This window comes from Thunnus thynnus, chromosome 16 (genome assembly GCF_963924715.1).
Source record: "Thunnus thynnus chromosome 16, fThuThy2.1, whole genome shotgun sequence".
Classification (NCBI taxonomy): Eukaryota; Metazoa; Chordata; class Actinopteri; order Scombriformes; family Scombridae; genus Thunnus; species Thunnus thynnus.
Window position 1 is genome coordinate 29,984,529 of NC_089532.1, and position 15,570 is coordinate 30,000,098.

The 15,570-nt window shown below is 39.7% G+C and overlaps 1 long non-coding RNA gene and 1 pseudogene across 1 annotated transcript; both read left to right on the forward strand.

Moving 5' to 3' along the window:
* Positions 1 to 4,888: 4,888 nt before the first annotated feature.
* On the forward strand, positions 4,889 to 9,198 carry LOC137199586 (uncharacterized; annotated as a pseudogene).
* Positions 9,197 to 14,545, forward strand: LOC137199594 (uncharacterized). Its single transcript, XR_010931809.1, has 3 exons — positions 9,197 to 9,994; positions 13,676 to 13,797; positions 14,336 to 14,545. It is a non-coding gene; the product is annotated as an uncharacterized lncRNA (long non-coding RNA).
* Positions 14,546 to 15,570: the final 1,025 nt, after the last annotated feature.

Here is a 15,570-nt window from a genome sequence, read left to right on the forward strand (position 1 = left end):
TGGCAGAACATCGGCCCCTGCAGCATGCCCATGCCAGAGCTGACAAGGAGCAGTAGCAGCCGAAACTGAGTCAGTGAGGGAGAATGGGCTGCCTTTAATGTGCAAATATCTGGCAGGGGACACTTACACACACACACACACACACACACACACACACACACACACACACACACACACACACACACATATATACTTTCAGAGAGTTTAAGGCAGGAATCCGGGGAGTTGTCTGGCGATGGTAAGTCTTAAAATAACAAACACCTGTATGTGTTCCCTCACAGAGCACTGCAGTGTTAAGAACCTGTTTTTCATTGAGCTTTTATTCTGACGGATATATGCATGACTGAACACGTTGGGTCCTCCCATGTTAATGTGGAGAGCTGCTGTAAAGGCCACAGACCCAGTCTGGATAGTTACTTCTGCAAACACGCTGTGCATGTATGTATAAATAAGAAGTGTTGCAAAATTATTTCATCCTCATATGGTTTACCTTATTCTGTGAACCATTGTGTTGCATATTTTTCAATTTCAATTTTATAAAAATGGAAATGTTATCCTCAAGAATTTCATTATCAATGTAATTTGTAAAATTTGTATAAATACTGATATTCTGTGTCAGACAGAAAGGTGATGGGTAAATACATGGGTAAATAATAGAAAATGTCAACCCACACTCTCACTGTACACTGCACTATATCATCATCAAAATCAGTGCATTAGCACTGAATGTTTTGTTATTTTTATTTTTATCATTTCATAATTCTTGGGGATTCAATCAAACAACTTAAATAACACTGGAACCTAACAATACATATCTCCCCTTAAGTTCCTGCATCTCTATGCCCTCAACTCCGTCCCAAACAACACTCAACCTCAACACTAAATACACAAAACAAAGTACCATAGTTTTCACTGTGTGGAGAATGGATTAACAAAGGATTACTGCTTCAATATGTTATTACATGTCTGTCTAACATGAAAGAGGCAGTGTTCATGTCTTCCTGGTACAGGCAGTAAAGGAGGTAGCTGAATCTTCTCGTGACATACAACTTGAGTTTCCTTAAATCCAACTGCAAGTATCTACTGTTTCACTGTATGACTTCCTCCTTACTGTTGACCTTCTCACATAGTTTTTCAGGTGACCTTTTGCCAGGTGTGTTGTTGCTGGAACACTTTTCTATGTCTTATTGTATCAAAGAAAATGAAAAAGTATGATAAGCCAGACATGTCTCCAGTGAGCTCAGATATTTTTAACCATGGACAACTGTCTTTTTTAGAAGTAGTGTGGTATGACATTTTACAATTTAATTTGTTACAGAGCGGCAAGACAGTGTTCAATCATAAGATCTTGAATGAGTCTGTAACATTCTGGTAAAGAATTGCCACCCACATGGTTCACTCACTAAAGCATTTTGGATGTGAGTGATTGAAACAGTGAATGATTGAAAGCTGTCTGTGTTGGAATTATTTATAACTGTGGATAATTAGTGTAACTGTGACATATGTGCACCCATACCTAAGTGTGTGTCTCACCTCTGGCTGTGTCTTATCTCCTGTCTCTATCTAGGAGATGAAGAAACAGAGAAAGTCAAACAAAAGGAATATTGTCCCACACTGGCAACTGAAAGCGATCCCAAAATGCGTCAAAAGAATGAAAGGTGTTTTCCAAAATCATCTCTTTGACAAATACGCATTGTTTGAAAATTGGCAACTGGAAGCTGTGAAGGATTCCTCCATATAAAACTTTCCTTCTTATTGTCCCCAACACCCAACACCTGACTTTCAGCTCCTTCCCTTATTAAACCAATAAATCGCTGATGGCATGATACCCGCTCCGTGATAGAGAAACAGAGAAACATGTAAAAACTGCAGCTGCTGTTCCTACTGACACAAGCACCACTGTTTGACTTTCAATTTCTGCCTTTAAGTCAATTTCATGTTCACTTTCAATCACAAGTATTGCGTCATATGTATAGACATTTTGGACCTGTAGAAGGTCCAGTTCAGGCCTGTGTTAACTTAGAGCTGCACACTCATCTACTGCCAACATAGACATTCAATACACTCTCAGCTGTCATTATGTCACTTGCTAGCAAAACTGCATGTGATAAAATGAATGAAACATCTTCAACCTCTTTTAAAGTAATAATCCAAAATACTTTTCCCCGCATTTTTTCTTTTTGTCTACTTTCTAACCCAAGTCCTTATATAGGACCATTTAACTAATATAATCACAATCATATACTCAAGGGAGGTGAGGTGCCAGGGCATAATCATAATAATAATCATTGCAGGTGAGAGCAGGTAAATTACATCGAGACAGATGTAAACAAAAAAAAAACAAACAAAAAAAAAAACATGAACCTACAATACATGTCCATGTATTTCAAACTCCACACCTCCAGTTTGTAATGCAAGCTTTCTGTTATGAGTTTGTAATCTCCAAACCCAAGCTGATAACCTTGTTGACATAACTATGACATCATTAGGGTTACTATCTCAGAGTAAACTGACTTAAAATCAAGCAAACTAGAATGTACTGACCATATCTAAAGTCAAAAGTGTTTCTGATTGAAGACAAGAAATAGCCTGCCATCATAGTGTCAAATGAAAATAAAGCTTGAGAGAGAAGTTAAAAACTTGACTGCTTTCACACACGCACACAGACCAATCACTGTATCACTATTCTCAATAATCACCCAATGCATAGCACTGTTTTAACAGAATAGTTTGACATTTTGGGAAATACGCTTATTTGCTTTCTTGCCGAGAGTTATAGGCCTATGAGAAGACTGATATCACCACAAGCAGCCTGCTAGCTTAGCTTAGAACAAGACTGAAAAACCACAAAATCCACCTGTCAGCACCTTTAAAGCTAACTTATTAACATGTTATGTTGTATTTTTAATCCATACAAAATCTGAAATGTAAAAATGACATGCTGTGGTGTTATTATGGGCCAGACTATTTCTTGACTGGGCACAGCAACTTCCTGGAGCCTGCGAGACAACAAATTCTTTGTACAGATTAAACAAATACATGTTAAAGGTAACATAATATCTCTTTTCCAATGGTTAGACACATAGATAGATGTTGTCAGTGTGTCTACAAACTCACAGAGTATGAGAAAAGACCATCCCTTCTTTCTCCATGTATCAGGAAGTAAGTGTTTCAAAAAGCCATTCTGATTTGCTGATTGCGGTCCACGGTGCTCAGATAACAATAGCAAGATCTACCTAGATCTACCTCTTTGGCCACTATTGTTATTTCTTGGTTATCACATAAAATGTCCAAGATTAGAGCAAAGCTAATTGTTCTGTTGTCGACTGCAAGGACCAACATGGAAACCCTTTACTGTCAATTTAAAATGTACTTGATACAATGTTGGGATGCATATACAGTACCTTGAGGCCCATCTTGACATATACCAGGATGCACATCCAGTAATTTAAATCCAGAATACACACACATGACTTCCATATCTGTTTTATATAAAATTACAGTTGAAGCTTTATTACACTTGTGCTGCAGGGGATGCACCAACACTCTGAGAGGGTCTGGGTATTCACTGTTGAATATGACAAAATAAACTGGCACACTGTAGAACAGATACAAGCATATACTGTATATTTTATTAAACATGTTCATGTAAAAAAAGTAAAAAACTGACAGTCTAGTGAAATAACTTAACAGCCTAACAGCCATATTCTACATACTGTGTAATCAGTCATCTATCCCACTGCCTGTAAACTGTCAAACTCTTTATTTACATGTTTTTTAAATTTTTTTATTATTATTTCATTGGTCTATATCAGTGTTATATTACTGGCCGATACTCAGCATCATATTTCTTGTTTCACCACTGCCAACACACTAATCTTAGCTGACACATTCGTAGTATTGGTCAGGGCCTCTGCCATTTGGGTGCCCTAAGCGTAATTGCTTTGTGGTGCTAAAGTGCAATCTTCTTGAGTAAAATACACAGATGAATTATATTTTGATTATCAATGTTACCAATATTGTTACCTTACTACGGTAGAAAAGAGGCGTTGTTTGTGTTTTAACACTGTTGCACTTATGAGTTATTGATTCAGGAAGTTCAAATCTGTGAATATATCTCCACTACCGAGGTGCTGTTTGGTTCAGCACCCAGCACTTGGTGCTGGTGATTGTGATATAACGTTCAGCTACAGTCTGTTATCATATATAATAATAAATAATAATAATACATTTAATTTGTACCACACTTATCATTGTTAGTGAAACTCAAAGTGCTATGGTATTAATAACATAGAACACACAACATAAAGAAAATGATGAGTTAAGATGAAAAAGCTAAAAAAAAGAAATTAGTTTGTTAAATCTGTCAATTTGCTAGATGGTAGGGAGCTTAAATGCTGTAAAACATAGTGTCAATATCCTGTGATAGTTATTGCTAAATGAAAAATAGAAGAGAATTCATTATCACAGCTGATTTCAACTTCTTACCTTAGAAAAAAATGCAATGAACGCACAACAAGCTTTATAGAGTCAATAGATCGCCACTCTCTCTATCTTCTCTATCACTCAGCCAGAAACAGGCTGAGAGACAGGAGCTCTGGTTGGTTCTGCTCTTGTTTTGTTATTTTTAAGTGTGACAGGTAATTGCTGTTAAACTCAGCCAGCTTACATTATATAATTAGTGATGATTTTCAACTAATTGATTTCTTAAGGTTAATGTTAACAACACTGCTCAGTTAAAGAGGCAGGTGGTTGTATTATGTGTAGTGGTTTATTTATGCCATTAGTGAGAATCACAATAAATAAATCTTTCAGCAGAGAATGAATGAGAGCCAAGGTCCTCTGTATGCAAACACAGCAACATACTTTCATCAGAAAAAACACCATCCATGAACAAACAGTTTGCACAAATGTGGTGAATAATCAGAAATGAGTCCAGTCTCACAGTCTGCAGAGCCCATACCAGGCCATGGATGTTAAACTGATGACATCAGCAGTGCACACAGCTAATTCCCTGTCAGATCTCTGACTTAATCAATCCAGTGTGGCAGAGACATTTTGCTGCATTTGCTTTGGCATGCTGTGCCACCAACATCTACTGTATGCTCCCATATCAGCACAAAAGCCACAGATAAGACAAAGAGCGAGAGGCTTCACACTGGTTGGACTGTGTTATAATGACTGATACAGCCTAATCACCAGGACTGCGTTACTTACAACTACAGAAAACACTTCAGCTGCTACAAGTGCTGGTGACACACATAGTTTATCCCTTGTGTTGTCTTCAGGGTCAAAAATGACCCGCAACGATGTTTAACAGCAGAGAAAACCCCCTAAATGATCTTTTTTCAACTTGAAATTTGATGACTTTTCCTAGAGTGACCCCAACATTAGAAAAAGTGAAACATCACCTTTGCTCATATTTCCATGAAAGCAGCACACCACCAGGGTACAAAGATTGTCTTAGGGTCATTTGACCCAGCAGTTTTAAAATCATTTACACACCACAAAAACCACAAAGACACAGACACACACACATACACATAAACACACTCACTAAACAATACAGTCAGAGGCTATAAAAGTGCTGTAGATGACAGTGCTGCTAGTTCTCTCTTTGCTGAAGCCATGAGTGCAGGTTTCAGTGCCCAACAGGTCGTAGATCAGATTTTTTCAGATGTCCAGGAGGAACAAGTGAACAAAGATTTAGAAGAGGAGGAGGTATCTGAAGAAGAAGATCGGGAGGAATACAACCCAGAGCACGATGCATCATCATCAGATGAAGAAGAAATGAAGACATCCCCCAGGCTGAAAGAGAGACATTTTTGTTAAAGAACAGCAAAATAACATGGTCCTTGTCGCCATACAACAACCAGGGCAGGATGGCAGCACAAAATGTCATAAGGATGAAACCAGGGCCCACAAGACATGCAGTTGCCCATGCCCAGGACATTGCCTCAACATTCTACATATTCATCATACCAACCATCAAAAAAATCATCCTGACGATGACAAATTTGGAGGGTTTTTGCAAATATGGAGACAACTGGAAAAGGATGGATGAAATTGACCCGCATGCCTATATAGGGCTGTTAATCTTAGTGGCTGTGTATAGGTCTAGAGGTGAGGCTACCTCTAGTCTCTAGGATGCAGAGTGGAAGGGCAATTTAACATGCTACAATGCCCCTGAAAGTCTTTCACACCTTCTCAAGAATGCTACAATTTCATAACCATGAGTCAAGACCTGCAAGACATGTGAGAGACAAACTGGTGGCCATGAGAGAGGTCTGGGAGAAGTGGGTAGAGCATCTGCCAGACCTCTACACACCTGGGCCTGAAATAACAGTGGATGCGCAACTGGTTACATTCAGAGGTTTTCACTGCTTTTTATTGCTGTAATTTCATCGATTTTTGTGATTCTTTTCTGTGACACTGATACTAACTACTAATAGTAATGTCTTTTGTAAAACGGTCACCGTCCTTTTTGGCAGTATACACCCAGCAAGCCAGCAAAGTCTGGCATCAAGATATAGTGGCCTGTGACGCACTGAGGGGGCACAATGTCATGTGTGACAGTTTCTTAACCTCTGATGAACTCAGCCAGCAGCTCCTGAACAGGAAGATCACCATGATTGGCACAGTTAGAAAAAACAAACCTGAGCTCCCCCTGCACTCCTCGTAACAAGGGGGAAGAGAGGTCTTCTCATCAAAGTTTCCCTTCACCCCCACCACCACTCTAGTTTCTTACCTCCTGAAGAGGAAGAAGAATGTGGTCTTCCTGAGCACACTGCACAAAATGGCTGAGATCAGTGATCATGAGGACAGGAAGTCAGCCATCATCCTGGACTACAACCACAACAAGGGAGGCGTGGTAACCTGGACAAGGTGATTGTAACTTACAGCTGCAAGAAGATGACGCTGGCCCCTGGTCATCTTCCATTACATCATTGATGTGTTCTTATACAATACCTTTGTGACATGGAACAGGATCAACCCTACCTGGATGACTGATAAGCGGAACAAGAGGAGGGAGAACCTGGAGCAGCTGGGAAAGGCACTTATAACCCCATACATTCAAAGAAGAGAGCGCCTACTCAGGGGGTTGAAACTTGCCCTGATCCACCTGAGGCTGCAGCTGGGGCAGCCTCCATCCAAAGATGGAATTGCAGATTATATTGAAATTAGTTAATGCTAATCCACTGATAATAAGGGCTATATCTTGCAAGGGATAGTGTTAAAGGCCTTACTAAAAGTATTGACGGTGGTAAAATTAAAAAGTCTAGATCGTAATTGTGTACATGAGCAGCTAAAACAAGGAGGTGAAACCAAATTAAAACAATACACAATAGTGATCAGAAATACAAAGATCAGAACATGTCAAGTCAGATAATGTAAGACCATAAGATAAAACAAGATCAAGAGTAATTGCCCTGACAATGAGAGTGCCCAGTAGGTGAGAGAAGACTCAATCAGGGATAAAAAAAAATCAGCACTTAGACTGTTAGAGGTGCAGCAGACATGAATATTAAAATCACCTGGAATCAAAAACCTGTCATATTTGGGTAAGATTATTGATAGGAGCTCTGAGAATTTGTTTATAAAACCAAAAGAAAATTTGGGGAGTTTGTAGACTGGAAGGCACAGACACTGGCTAGTCACCTTAAATACAAATGGAAATGTCTCAAAAGACAAAAACAGTCCTAAGTCAATACAAGAAAGATTGAAATTATTTCTGAAGAAAAGAGCTACCACTCCCCCCTGGTGAAAAGAAGAGTAGCCAGGAGGAGAGGCTTTCAGTTAGAAAAGTAAAATCCTCAGGTTGCACCCACAATTCTGTTATCATAAAAATGTCCAGATTCTGTGATTAAATGAAACACAAAGACTTATTTAGCAGAGATCTTACATTGAGTAGCCCTGTCTTGAATATATTTGGCATTTTGGCATGGGGCAGTGGAGGAGACATAGGCCAGCAGGGAATGTGAATGAGCTTAGACGGAGTGACCATACGGGGAGAAATATGGCTTGCTTAACACCTGTTCCTTCTTTCACTGGTCACAACAGGAATGGTGCTTTAAAATCACAGAAAAGGCCAGCAGGACTCTCACTGTAGAAGAAAGGAGAAGTTAGAGAGTGGGAAGGGTCGTGCTGAGATGTGTGTCAGAGAGAATTAAAAGCTATAAAATGGATAAAATTAGAAACTAGTTGCCTTGTTCCTTTCTTATTTGTGTGGAAGCCATCTATTTTGTAGAAATCCTGCTTAGTCCAGAAATAATCAAAATTGCTGATAAAGTTATATCCTGCTGCTGAACAGAAATTTTGCAGCCACTGGTGGAGGCTAAAAAGATGACTAAAATGTTCAACACCCTTTGAAAGAGTGGGTATGGGGCCAGACATTTACATAGCTTTTTCCCAGACTCTCGATTGTGCAGCATAGTCATTCAATGTCCTGGTGCAGCTTGGCTGATCATCTAGGCATGATGTCTTTAGTTACGGCATACACTATCACAGTATGGACTGAAGGGTGAAGTTTGATGAGTGTTGGAATAAGTTCAATACAATCCTCAACCTTTCCGGTTTCCACTCACAGCACAGCACTGAAACAGCCGTCTTCAAAGTCACAAACGGCTTCCTCCTCTCCTCAGACTCTGGTCACCTCAGTATTCTCATCCTCCTCAACCCCACTGCAGCTTTCGACACCATCTGGCTAGTGACTGTACTATCTAGCCACTTTCAAGATGAACTTTTAATAAAAAAAAATGGAGTTAATCAGCAAAGGAAGACCGTCACTAGAGCTTAATTTGGTGCAGAAAACCAAGGATTCTTCTCAACTCCAGGACTTCCTTTTCAAGTTACTTAATACAATCATCAAAGGGTAAGTTATTTAAAATCTAATAGGTAGCTGTGCCAACTGATTTTATTCAGGCCACCGCTGACACTGTTTTGTATATGTTAAGGATTATTTGAGAAAATGGTCATTATGCAAAATTACTGGTCAATCTGTAAATTTACCAACTCAGCGTTCATTATGCACATTATTAATGGTTGCTTGGCTGTGTGTGCACTAACATGATGTGTAGGCTTACATAAAATCTTGTTGGTTTTGTGTGGCAGGAGGTGGTGGCTGTCATTTTGCACCCCAGCCCGTTGTCACCATTTTCCACTGAGGTACACACACATCTTATGTGAGGATTTGCATTTTGCTTAAGAAATTTGCTGTTTTCTGTTTTGGTGATAACTCTCACTCTCTCAATGCTGTTTGCTTGTTGCATTGCTAAGGCTGGACTAGTGTCTTAATTCTTGTTTCAGAGTTGGAATTGTCATAGGTAACTTTTGCAGTACTATAGGGGTGGACATAGTAAGCTAGGCTGCTAGTTTGCTTTTTTTTCCAAACAGAGGAAGGGGGGTGAGAGAGCCAAGGTTTAAGAGTCACAGTTCATTACTGAGGCCAACAATGCTTATGCTGCTCAGAACAGATTACAAACCCATTTAAACTCAGACTTGGTGTGGCATTTTGTTTAAATTAATCAGCTTTTGCTTCTGCAAAATTCTGTTTTTTGTCATTAATTTTGTATTAGAAAATGCTTGTGCTACGCTGTGATGCACTCTGACGCAGACTGCTAGCGAACCCTTTGTCTGTTAAGACTGTGTAATTAATAAGTTTGTGATTCACTTTTGTATCAAAGCACGGGTTGTTAAGCATTGTCTTCATATGAGCGGTTCTCCTATCACATAGTGGTATTGGCATTTTTACTCTGTAAAAGTATACATTTCCAAACATGCTTACAGTCTGGCCCCCCTCTGAAAACTGAATGCCCCCCTGTTCAATTTGTTCTGGCTAGGGCAAAGGTGTTGCCCAACACCAAGATTTCAGGCACAGAGCTACCCCCATCCGTGTAAGCCGCAAGATTGAAAGGGAGCTGGCAGGTGACAGCAGTAGCCAACCTCTGAGGCAGGGAGCAGTGGCACTTGACTTCAACTGAGAACAGCTGAGGTGGTGAGTTTCAGTGTTAGTTTTAGTTTTTTTTTTTTGTGATATGGGCCATTTCTCAGGGGCAAGATTCGACAAGGTCAGAAAATGTAATGTGTAATAAAAACTCAACAAAACATCACATCGTTTAGAAAAATCTATTCACAGTTAGGACAGACGAACTATCCACAAAACAACTATAAAAGACAACAACAACAACAGACCAAAAGATGCAGCCTTAAGTGCAAAATGCATGTAATTCTGCTTCTGAGGCGAGGTGCAGGTAGTGTGCCAGGTAAAAATCAAAATAGCCAATAGGCTAAAGACACACAAGAACAGCATGTATCAAACCCATTCACAAGCCACACATGACATTGCTTGGGAGTCAGGAGTCTCAGGGAGCTCTGAGAAAAAAATGAAAAAAACTCAAGAACCCAATAAACTCTAGACTTTTGATTCATTTAGATGAACCAACTCAAAGTTAATCAATCGAATTGGGCTGCCCAGCACTAGATGCAGATGCTGCAGCTCGATGGCAAATCATTGCAGATGATTAACAATACAATACCTCACATGTTGTACTTGACAATATACAATGAATACAGTGAATGTTTTGGACACTTAAAGTGCACATGTACCCAGAAGTACACTGAGAGCCAAATAGCTGGCAAGATATTGCTCCCTGTGCTTTGCTTTTCTAAGTATATATAGCTATGTGTCCAACATTGTAAACTAAAAAAAAATGAAGTCCTTGCATTATGAATGAATCAGCTGTTTCAAATACGGCTTTTCAAGATTTCAAGTGTGTGTGTGTGTGTGTGTGTGTGTGTGTGTGTGTGTGACTGTGTGTGTGAATGTGGGTGGGTGAGAAAGAGAGAGATGGGTGTAGTTCAGTCAAGCAACAATTTCTTGTTGGTTTTGAGGAAAACACGTTGCTCCAGAGATGTGGGTGTTATGTTTCTAAGGACAGTTGACAGCAGTCTGCACACAGAGAAATGCACTCCACAAAGGCTTGTGAGGCAGGGACACTAAGGAGATCCAATGCCACAGGCTCCTGTTGGAGTTTTGGATAGACAGCCTCTCAATCTCCAGAACTGCAATGGTGTCTCATTAAACACATCCTGTTTGATGTCGTTGACATGCTTCTTAATTTTGGTCAACAGATTATTGGTCACATTAGGCTGATTTGTGGATGACTGTGGATGATTTGTGACCTCTAAACAGGATGGAAGGAAGCGGTATTTCTGAAGGACAGTAAGAGAGACTCCTGTTGGAGTTTGAGTGGCCCTTGTAGTGGCAACATCATCATGAGAAGCAGAAGCTGGGTTATACTGAGCTGTCAGGTTCTACACAAGAGACTGTGCTGCCATCCTCAGGGGGCATTGTGTCTGGTGATTGAAGAACCAGTGAGACACTTGGATCCATTTGGCAGGCTCCAGCTGGTGTAGCACCAAGCTGTGTGGAATCAGGGCTAAGAATGCCAGCGAAATGTTCTCACAAGGACTTCAGCAGCACTTAAGGTAAATGCTGTCCAATAGTAGTCGCCAGCAGGTGTGCCTCAAGATTGAACAGGCATGGCACTATTGTGAGAGTGACTGGCTGTCACTCTGAGGCTGGACTGTGTGAATGGCAAAGGGCTCAAGCAGCTTGACAAGGTTCTCCAGCTTAGTCCAATTGCTTGTGAGAGGTGTGTCCATGTCCAAATCCTCATGCATTTGGTTTAGTTCAGCTCTGGTCTCCAGCAGTCTTCTCGGTATATCAATAGTGCTGTTACAGCATGTGCTACAATCCAGGACCAGTGTTTTGCCACACCTTTTGATCATTTCTTCATTTGCCACTAACAATTTCCTCACAGTGTGTAACAGATTTCTTGCTTTCGTTATGACTGAATCAGCACTTGGGTGCTTCATGGCATCTTTGAGTATGAGCTGAAGGTTGTGGGCCAGGCATGGCATTCTCTGGAACTTGTTGTTCTCCCCATCATCTGGCAGGTCAAGTCCTTGGCAAAGCAAAAAGAGAACACAGACAATCATAATTTAAGCATCAAATGTAAATGCACAAAAAAATAGTTGTACAGTTGTGTTTCTGTTATAATCCACTTGAGCCATGTCTTTGATTTAATAAAAATTGATTCATGAGTAAGGGCTGTTCTAGGACAGGGATCATCATTTACGCTTACTTATTTTATTATATTTAATTTCTTACACTGTGAGCTCCACAAAACTTTTTTCCACAGTATGACAAATTGTTTAATATTGTGTCTTCATTGTTAATTTTTATCTTGGATATGAAATTATATAAAATGACAGTAACTATGATGTCAAAGTGCAGACTGTCAATGTCAAACTTTTGAACCTGGGCTAAAATAGGCTTACCTTGCAAGGCACCAGTTTTAACAGGTGTATCCTACTTGGGTTGGAAAATTGCTGTGACCCTAGCATGACAATTTTGAGCAGGCTTATTTGATACTGTTGGTTACTGATGTAGGACAATTGAATAAATGGTAAATGGACTGTACTTGTATAGCGCCTTTCTAGTCTTACGACCACTCAGCGCTTTTTACACTACAAGTCACATTCACCCACTACCATGCAAGGTCCCAACCTGCCTATCAGAGGGATTCTAATCATTCACATGCTGATGGCACAGCCATCAGGAGCAATTTAGGCTTTGGCATCTTGCCCAAGGACACTTCGACATGTGAACTGGAGGAGCCAGGAATTGAACCACCAATCTTCCAATTAGTGGACAACCCACTCTACCTCCTGAGCCTCAGCCAAGTACAAAAGCATTGGTAGTTTTTCATGCCAATAAAGACTAAATATCATTACAGTCATTTTAGTTTGAAAAGAAAAAATAAAGGGACCACATGTTCATTAGAGGCATCTCCAGTGTTGGGGAAGCTTGTTGTATAAACATGACCAAACCCTGATATCTATCATCAGGTTCTAATTCCAGCCTTTCTGCAGCATATAGGCTATCTACATTCTGTACATTTTTTTTCTATTGAACTCTATGGGGAAATATCAAATTAAAGTTGACAGTGCTGTTTATATCCATGTGAAATGTAATATTCAAAATAAAAAAAGGAAATTATTAAATTATTAAGACAAATAAAGTATTTGCTATAACCACAGTCACTGAGGCCTCCACTCTCCTCACCCTCCGCTTCTGACTCCTCCAACTCTGACTCCGCTCTCCCTTACCTTGTCAAGGTAAACTAGGTTAGCCTTCTTGTGCAAGATTTTCTAATGGACTTTACGATTTGTGGGATTTTTCCTTTGAGAAATGTTCCACATATTTTATCACCTTCCACTACAAGACACTTGCTCTTATCTGTGACACAGTCATATTCAAAGTAATCCCAAATGGGACTCTGGCACCTGATTTTACCACCATGATGCCAGCAATGGATGGATTGGCAACATGCAGTGGACTGTGAGGTGATCCTTGCTTGTGCCACTGTGCCGCCAGCTGGTGTGAAACTGGCACAGCAAAAAAAATTAGAAGTTAGATTTCATATCCACCCAAAATACTAAGCTTATGTATGAAATAAACTGACAAAAACTAAGAATGTTTTCTCTATAATTTTGTTTGCTTTAGTCAGTTTTGTACTCACACAATACAGTTTCAGTTAGTTATAGTTTGTTTTTTTTAATTCATTTTTATTTTTATTTCAGTTAACAAAAATGTTTTTTCAACAAACAGGCCAAGCAGTCTTGGAGCAGTGACTGCCACTGGAGGAGATCATTTATGAGACTTTTAATGAAGGAGAGTTCAGGCTTAATATTGGAGATTTCATCTGCTATGGCCATTGTTGAGGGGGTGAGGTAAGTCCATTTAAACTGTAGAAACCTCTCCTATCTTTAATACTCAAGCATTGTCCCTCAAGCTCCTCAACCGGGGATAGAAGAATAAAATCCAAAGGCAAAAATTGCTTAGAATCCTCAGTAAAGCGATCGGCTAAGTAACCACCAGGTTAAAAACAAACCTAGCTAAGCTAGCAGCAGTCGAGGCAGTCCAGTAGGCTACATCCAGTTGACAGCTAACTAAGTGGACCCAAACCATGCCAGCAAAATGTCCACCACAGCATAACAGAGCCATCAGATCCCCTCACTGTAGGGGCCAAGCATTCAGACCTGAACTGTTTTTTCCTTTAATTTGTCACCTGTCTATAGTCACACTGAGCCTGATAGCAACCCGCTACACAACACAAGAACAACAGACTCAGAATAAAACCCCAGCTCATCCATCCAGACTGCCAGATTGTTCAGTCTACCATGTGGTACAAACGTCAAGGCCAGTTCGAGTATGTTGTTCTTCATATCAGTTTGCACATTACTAATTCTGAGTCTCCCTGTGCTCCAGGTTTACACTCCAGTCTGCCACAGTTGCCTGCCATGACCAGCTTCGTCCTTGTCACCCATCTCTCATCTGGGTCCTTAACTCACTGCCTGCCCAGCTCTGCTGCAAACCTCATTCCTCAACCTGCTTAAACTATACAGAGCTGCTCCTATATTGGAATCTGATGATATTGAACCAAACTGTTTTGCAATAAATTCTTTTCTAAACTGCTTCTATCTACAAGTCTGTGTCCTGCATTTTGTGTCCTAGATTAACTAATTATAACAACATATTTAATAGTACATATTAGTACTAATACTATACAGCTCTGTGCTTTCACATTGCCACATACAATTTTCCTTTTTTCACAACTGTTAAATACTTTACTTTACTTTACATACTAAGGAATATTTATTTCAAATATTAATATGCCTGATAATTTTGAATTAGCAGATAAACTAGCTTTAATTCCTCATTACTATCAATACTCAGTTTTGGTAGTGGAAATAAAAGTTCTATATTCCTCATTCCTTGATTGAAAAGGGCATGCTACATTGTGCTGTACTACACTCAGCAGCAGGCCGCGATGTTTGTATTACTCATGCAAGTCATGCAATATTGTGACAAAGTTATTAAATACACATGAATTGACCAGTTGATTTAAATATGCTATTTATTAAAAACTTGAACTGATATTTTTTTACGGCAAGTTGAGACACAGAGCCTGTGAAAACTGCAAACATTTAAGCAGCACACACACACACACACACACACACATACACACACACACAGAGTCATGTTTCATTCACTTCAGAGGATATTACATTGACTTACATTCATCTCCAGGAGACTTATCCTAACCTTAACATAACCCTAAACTTACCTTAACTTAAAACCAAGTCTTAACCCTAAAATTACTGATTAACATTAAGGGGACTTGCTTTTTGTCCTCATTAGGGAGGCGAGTCCCCACAACATGACTGTGTAAACAGATTTATGTCCCCACGACATGAGGAATACCTGGACCATGCACACATGTATGCACGCACGCACACATGTGTACACACACACACACAATATAATGTAACTTCCTGCATCATTTGACTTAATTACTGTAGGTTTCTGATGATGACAAAACTTTTGTAGTGGTTTAATTATGTGCCTGCTACATTTTGATTAGTGAAGAGAAATTTGAAATAAACTATGTGTTGGGTTTGAAGTGTTTGGTGTTTTGGTTTACAAGGCAAATAAAGCAGAAC